We start from the raw sequence: 7,674 nt of genomic DNA, 5'->3' as shown, positions 1-7,674 counted from the left end.
AACATTTCATTTTCGCGACAAGGGTCATTTCAATACTTTCATTTTAACGAATTTCAAACCAAATAGGTTCACATATCATGTTTCGCATCAAGGGACATCGAGGGACATGTTCAACCTTCAGATTTAACAAACATGTAACAATATAAGCCAAAATCTCGTTTTCGCGATAAGGGTCATCTCATTACTTTCTATTTACCAAATTTAAAACGAAATTGGTTTAAATATTATGTTATGCAATAAAGGACATCGAGGGACAAATTCAACATTAATATTTATCAAACTTTTAACCATATAAGCTAAAATCTCATTTTTGGGACAATGTTCATTCAAATAATTTCATTTTGCCGAATACAAAACCAAATAGGTTCACATATCATGTTTTGTATCAAGGGAGATCGAGGGACAAGTTCAACCTTTATCAAACTTCTAACCATATAGGCTAAAATCCCATTTTTGCGACAAAGTCATTCCAATACATTCATTTTTCCAAATATGAAACCAAATAGGTTCACATATCATGTTTCGCATCAAGAGACATCGAGGGACATGTTCAACCTTCAAATTTAACAAACATGTAACAATATAAGCTAAAATCTCGTTTTCGCGATAAGGGTCATCTCATTACTTTCTATTTACCAAATTTAAAACGAAATTGGTTCGAATATTATGTTACGCAATAAAGGACATCGAGGGACAAATTCAACATTAATATTTATCAAACTTTTAACCATATAGGCTAAAATCTCTTTTTTGGGACAATGGTCATTCAAATAATTTCATTTTGCCGAATACAAAACCAAATAGGTTCACATATCATGTTTCGTATAAAGGGAGATCGAGGGACAAGTTCAATCTTTATCAAACTTCTAACCATATAGGCTAAAATCTCATTTTCGCGACAAAGTCATTCCAATACTTTCATTTTTCGGAACACATATCATGTTTCGCATCAAGGGACATCGAGGGACAAGTTCACTGTTTATCAAACTTCTAACCACATAGGCTAACATTTCATTTTCGCGACAAGGGTCATTTCAATACTTTCATTTTACCGAATTTCAAACCAAATAGGTTCACATATCATGTTTCGCATCAAGGGACATCGAGGGACATGTTCAACCTTCATATTTAACAAACATTTAACAATATAAGCTAAAATCTCATTTTCGCGATAAGGGTCATCTCATTACTTTCTATTTACCAAATTTAAAACGAAATTGGTTTAAATATTATGTTATGCAATAAAGGACATCGAGGGACAAATTCAACATTAATATTTATCAAACTTTTAACCATATAAGCTAAAATCTCATTTTTGGTACAATGGTCATTCAAATAATTTCATTTTGCCGAATACAAAACCAAATAGGTTCACATATCATGTTTTGTATCAAGGGAGATCGAGGGACAAGCTCAACCTTTATCAAACTTCTAACCATATAGGCTAAAATCTCATTTTTGCGGCAAAGTCATTCCAATACTTTCATTTTTCCGAATATGAAACCAAATAGGTTCACATATCATGTTTCACATCAAGGGACATCGAGGGACATGTTCAACCTTCATATTTAACAAACATGTAACAATATAAGCTAAAATCTCGTTTTTGCGATAAGGGTCATCTCATTACTTTCTATTTACCAAATTTAAAATGAAATTGGTTCAAATATTATGTTTCGCAATAAAGGACATCGAGGGACAAATTCAACATTAATATTTATCAAACTTTTAACCATATAGGCTAAAATCTCATTTTTGGGACAATGGTCATTCAAATAATTTCATTTTGCCGAATACAAAACCAAATAGGTTCACATATCATGTTTCGTATAAAGGGAGATTGAGGGACAAGTTCAACCTTTATCAAACTTCTAACCATATAAGCTAAAATCTCATTTTCGCGACAAAGTCATTCCAATACTTTCATTTCTCCGAATATAAAACCAAATAGGTTCACATATCATGTTTCGCATCAAGGGACATCGAGGGACAAGTTCACTGTTTATCAAACTTCTAACCACATAGGCTAACATTTCATTTTCGCGACAAGGGTCATTTCAATACTTTCATTTTACCGAATTTCAAACCAAATAGGTTCACATATCATGTTTCGCATCAAGGGACATCGAGGGACATGTTCAACCTTCAGATTTAACAAACATGTAACAATATAAGCTAAAATCTCGTTTTCGCGATAAGGGTCATCTCATTACTTTCTATTTACCAAATTTAAAATGAAATTGGTTTAAATATTATGTTATGCAATAAAGGGCATCGAGGGACAAATTCAACATTAATATTTATCAAACTTTTAACCATATAAGCTAAAATCTCATTTTTGGGACAGTGGTCATTCAAATAATTTCATTTTGCCGAATACAAAACCAAATAGGTTCACATATCATGTTTTGTATCAAGGGAAATCGAGGGACAAGTTCAACCTTTACCAAACTTCTAACCATATAGGCTAAAATCTCATTTTTGCGACAAAGTCATTCCAATACTTTCATTTTTCCGAATATGAAAGCAAATAGGTTCACATATCATGTTTCGCATCAAGAGACATCGAGGGACATGTTCAACCTTCAAATTTAACAAACATGTAACAATATAAGCTAAAATCTCGTTTTCGCGATAAGGGTCATCTCATTACTTTCTATTTACCAAATTTAAAACGAAATTGGTTCAAATATTATGTTACGCAATAAAGGACATCGAGGGACAAATTCAACATTAATATTTATCAAACTTTTAACCATATAGGCTAAAATCTCATTTTTGGGACAATGGTCTGTAACACCCATACTAGACGTATCTAGAAAGTCTAGCATGTGCGTTGAATTTAGTGCTGGATACATTAAAAATTTACAACATAAAAACTTCGAATGAATTTATATACAACAAAACGCGTTCGTACAATAACAATACATCACATACTATCTTATCTAAAATAAATACATCCTTGAGATCCATATTCTTCACGCTTCGGGTACGAACGAGCTCTTGCTAACAATCCATTCGGCTACTAGCTTGCCATCCATCCTGATAATCTGAAACAAATAAGGATTGGGATGAGACATAATGTCTCAGTGAGTTCCCCTAAATCCTAGGCTATGGGCAACCTCAAGGGGAAACCTACGGTCACCACGTGTCTACATTACAACATGATGGTTGATTATACGTGTGTGGGGACATGCATGCTTAGACGGTAGTGCATACTAGAGCCGTCTTAATCTTACTTGTTAAAGGCTTCACTTCCTATACGTGTCATGGCGGTCGAGGGGGAGTCTAAAACCGCATTGCCAAGAATACACTCTATGTATCAAGGCCTAAACATAACATAATCATGGCACGTTTCTAAACCGGACGATTAGGGGAAACCTAAGATCGTCATCGGTATCATGTTCTTTACTTGTTCTATTTCATGCCTTAAACTTGTCATATAGCATCTAATGCTCTTGTCCTTAACATGGTCTTGCATGAATCATACTACATGCCATAACATAATCATAAGGAACATAATCGTATTCATATCATGCATAAACGTATCTAAGTTCATTCATTAGGTTAGCGTTGAACAAACAATTATTATCTTGATTCATTTTACGGATAGTCCCGGGTGGAGTAACCCCGAAATCAATCCCATACATGACCGATGTACGTACATCGGACTCCCTCGGTGTCGTGCGGGTCCCTTGCGGCTTAAACCGTTCCCCTTAGGTCGAGAACCTCCCGTATCCCCCTGGCGTGGATAACAAGAGACACGAGCACCTACGTCTTCTTACTCAGTGACATGCGGGTCCCTTACGGCTTAAATCGTTCTCATAATGAGAACCCCTTGTATCCCCCTGATGTGGATATCAAGAGACATGTCACCTACACTTATTAGTCATGGCCTTGTCGTGCATAAGTTAAACATATACATACTTACTTGCTTATTACCTCGGACCCTTGAGTCGATCCGATTAGCGGTAAACTTATACTTGTTCATGCTTAAACTTAGTGGAGAGATTAACTAATCAAACCACAACTTAACTTGCTTGCTATCTTATTCTTAATCGTGTGCGAAGAGAATAACTTCGCGTCTTAACATTCTAAGAATTCATGCTAACTAGCTAGTTCTCGACAACTATGTCGAGGCTCTAGTTTTCCCTTGCTTAATGAGTAACTTACTACCCGATTTCTAACATGATTCTCTTGTATACCATGCCTTACTAACATGCATAATACTTGCCTCTTTAACATAAGAATCTTGCTTTCCTTGATCATCATTTAGGACCTTGGTTTGAGGGGTTTACATTCGTTAAAAGACACCCCAGAGAAAACTGCGTCGCGAATCCCCACGCCTGCCTAAAGCGAGCAAAACAATGGGATTTCTCCCTGTCTTACTCGCCTAGGCGAGTAGATTTGCTGGGGAGGCGAGCAGCAGCTCGCAGCTGCGAGTTGGGGGCGAGCAAAACCCCCCTTTCGGAGTTCTAGCTCGCCGTGGCGAGTAATAGCTCGCCGTGGCGAGTTAGGACAGTCCAGAACACATAAAAATGATATTTTAAGCCCAAAAACCTCAAATCAAGTGTCCCTAAGTGTTTTGAAACATAATTGATCATTGGAAACTTATAAAACATTCATTCGGCAAGTATAACATGTTTTGCATGCATGGCAAGAAAAGGGCAACTAAACCTTCACTTGAAAACCCTAGAAATATTCATGTTATTCATAATAATCTAACAAGTCATAAACATACTCCCAAAAGGTGGGAAAACTAACTATGGAACTCACCCAAACATGTTCTTGAAGCATCGTAAAATTCCAAGCCCATTCAAGCCAAAACCTTAGCTTTTCTCCCTTTTTGCTTCCTTGCTCAAACCATTCAAACTTGTCATCCTTTTCTTGCAAACCAAGACACCATTCCAAGCTCAAAACCATACTCCAACATTACCCTCAAACACATATTCAAAACTTGAAATCAAAAGGAATTCTTGGTAAGGAAGGATAGAGATATTAATCCACTCAAACTTAATATTATTACCTTGATCATGTGGAGGCCATACCTTGTACCAATTTAGAAACCATCTCCACCATACATCAAACCCTAGTTTTCCAATCTCTTTTTCAAAAGGAGAAAATAGAAGAATCAAACACAATACACACTTCCTTAATCTTAAGTGACCATAAAGGAACAAGTTGGGAACTTACCATGTGAGGATGGAGTGTCATGAAAGATTGGTGAAGAGAGAAAGAGATTCCAACAAAACTATAGCTTCTTGAGAGGTGATAGGGAAGAAATCAAGCACAATACAAGCTTCCCTTAACTTATAATATTCATGGAGGGACATACTTTAGAAGCTTGCCATGGGAGGAAGAAGATTTGAAAAGGATGATGAAGAGAAGGAGAGGATGTTGGCGTGAAAGAAGAGAGGGAAGGGAGAGAAGTTCCCAACTCAACCCTAGAGAGAGAAAAAAAAAGGGTTATGAAGATATTTTTGGTTCCAAAACATATAAATATCCTTTTCCGTGAAATTACCATTATGCCCTTGCCTTGAACGTGTTTAAATCCGACACTGATACTTAATCCGTATTATGCTGACATGTCATAAAATATTTTCCAGTAACTTACTTTTCCATAATTTAATTCCTCTGGCACGATTGACTGGTAATATACCGATGCTGACAGGCGGGATATTACATTCTACCCCCCTTAAAAAAAAATTTCGTCCTCGAAATTTAGAGACTGACTACCAATCATCATGACAAAAACTTACCATATATGGTCTGGGCCATACATTTCTTATTCATACATATCCAAAAAGTCCATCATTGTTTGTTTTTCGTCCTGTTTCTCGATTCACATACATAAGCATATAGCTTTCTTGTTATTAATACCACTCTTACATAGGGTTATCTTAGTACATCATGATTCAGAACTTACCTTGCTACACATAGACGTATTATTATATCGGACTTGTATCTTACCCGATTAGCATGAACCATTCATAAAGATATCTCATCATAAACATGAACACTCAGGATTTGCCTTTTAACTGGAATCCTACCGAAAACCAGGTTTGCCCTGCAGTGCTTACTTGTAACTTTAAAGCATCTTTTCATGCATACATAATCTTTCTTACCGCATCCGAACTAATAGGTAACTCATATTGCCTGACCTGAAAAAGTGAAATCAACTAGCCACTTCATCTGACAATCTAATAACCAACGTTGCGGTTCACATGCTTTTGAAATTTTCTAACATATCCACTTGTACATACATCGTATACTCTTAATACACTTCCGCGTATCCTTCCTGATATTGACTTCATACAAATATTGTCGTTCCAATAGCATGGGTATTCTTTCAAGTGACGTCTCTTGTTGAATGATAACGATACGTGTTCTAAAATCTTTCTTAAAGAAATTTTTCTTAAACTTTGGTATTCGGGTTCTTGGAACGAATGTACACATGACTAAAAAAAGGTTTTATCATTTCCAAAACTGATTGTGTAATGGTACCACAGAACCACCAGACGAGTTTCTATATTTTGAAAAAGATTTAACAACTCGCCCCAAACTTGTCCACGACAAGTTGGTTCTGAAGCTTGTACGTCTTAAGTGAGATTACTTACGACGTATCTTATCAGTTTTGAAAACGTAAAATTTCATGAGTTAAAAATAAGTATCGTTCCCAAGTTCCTAAGTACCAATCTTAGCTTTAAAAGCTATAAAATCATGGCTTGAAATGTCTTAACAAGTATCGTTTTCACTCAACAAGTATTTCACACAAGAGTATGAATCTCATTGCACATCACTTAAAAGTTGCTTCTCTCTCATGATAACTTGCTTACATATACGTAGGAAATCCTTGAACCTCTTGACATTAACATTGTTCCTCTTCTTCGGAACACTAAACTTGATTCTTTACTTGAGTCGCAAGTCAAACCTTCTGAATCTTACAAGTTTTCCATATTTCATGATTACCGATTAACTTTCATGGCGCTACTCTGATTCCCTCCGGTTGGCTTAAACAAATACTATAATCCATTAAAGCAATTGAGACTTCAATTCATGCTTATCACTTGATCACTTACTTCTTGAGAACTTCCATGTTGCAACCAACATCACCACCTTACACTTGCCTTGTAAATTCAAAACTCGTGATAACTTATCTTATACTCATAATACATGACTTGGGGGTAATCCTTACGTTCTAGTTGGTTGCATTTATCATACATATCATACTTGAACTTATTTCCGAGTAAACTCGAATTCCTTGACAACTCATCTTGCACTTGGACATATCTTTCTTGAACATCTAATCCTTGTACCTTCGCATTCTCGCATACTATATTTTGCTTAATCATACCAATGCTTGCTCGTTGATTTTTCTTTTAAAGAAAACTTCGTAAACTAGCGCACGGGTCATTGACGTTGATGATTTTCTACTATATAAATACTGAGTTTAGGCCCCGGTCGTTACTCTAAAATTATAGAACGAGTCGATAACACATGCGTGCCATCAACCTAGACTCCAATAAGTCTAGTCCGCTCTATGAGTGTCGTAGCAAACCAGTTCCAAAAAATCTCTTGTGAATTTTCAAAATGTCAACTTCAATCACCCATACGCGCAACACTTTCTAAAATCTTTTTTTAAACATGATAATTCAACTTCATGATGAGCCTTAG

At 36.0% G+C, this 7,674-nt stretch overlaps 1 long non-coding RNA gene across 1 annotated transcript; it reads right to left on the bottom strand.

Moving 5' to 3' along the window:
• Nucleotides 1-2,864: 2,864 nt before the first annotated feature.
• On the bottom strand, nucleotides 2,865-5,091 carry LOC146929387 (uncharacterized). The gene is made up of 2 exons (XR_015008263.1): nucleotides 4,777-5,091; nucleotides 2,865-3,050 (listed from the first exon to the last, which is right to left on the bottom strand). It is a non-coding gene; the product is annotated as an uncharacterized LOC146929387 (long non-coding RNA).
• Nucleotides 5,092-7,674: the final 2,583 nt, after the last annotated feature.

This window comes from Medicago sativa, chromosome 4 (genome assembly GCF_051527215.1).
Source record: "Medicago sativa cultivar Bolivia chromosome 4, Bolivia_mono, whole genome shotgun sequence".
Lineage (NCBI taxonomy): Eukaryota > Viridiplantae > Streptophyta > Magnoliopsida > Fabales > Fabaceae > Medicago > Medicago sativa.
The sequence above is the reverse complement of the archived record's forward strand: the minus strand, read 5'-3'. Positions and strand labels throughout refer to the sequence as shown.